Genomic DNA, 390 nt, shown 5'->3' on the forward strand with positions numbered 1-390 from the left:
AAGTGAATTAGTAAGTGCATTACTGTGAAAAAAGAAAAGTAATTTGTGTTGTGTCTTACCTTTTACTACCTTTGGAATTTTAAGTTTACCTGTTATGTCTAATGTCATATATGAGCTATCCATTCTAAAAAGGAGCTATTTAAAGTCCGGAGGTGAGGAGCCTCCTCGTGTTGTATCGCATATAACATAAAAATAAAAACATTAATTAAAAAGACGATAGATAATGGTGAAATAATAAGAAAAACAGTTAGAAGTCGAAAAAGAAGTGTGAGGGAGGTGGTGGGGGTGCATCAGAAGTTATGAGGTGATGTTAATAGGGTTTTTGGAACCTTTCCTGCCCTGCCACCTCGCAGGAAGGGGGGATGGAGTGATAGACTGGAATAATGGATT

The 390-nt window shown here is 36.9% G+C and overlaps 1 protein-coding gene across 4 annotated transcripts in view; it reads left to right on the plus strand.

The window, feature by feature from the left end:
- LOC112210022 (growth hormone secretagogue receptor type 1-like) overlaps positions 1 to 390 on the plus strand; it is a 372,925-nt gene that overhangs the window by 136,360 nt on the left and 236,175 nt on the right. The gene's annotated exons all lie outside the window — the stretch shown is intronic.

The sequence above is a fragment of the Halyomorpha halys genome, unplaced genomic scaffold, assembly GCF_000696795.3.
Source record: "Halyomorpha halys isolate HHAL.00 unplaced genomic scaffold, Hhal_1.1 Scaffold41.1, whole genome shotgun sequence".
Lineage (NCBI taxonomy): Eukaryota > Metazoa > Arthropoda > Insecta > Hemiptera > Pentatomidae > Halyomorpha > Halyomorpha halys.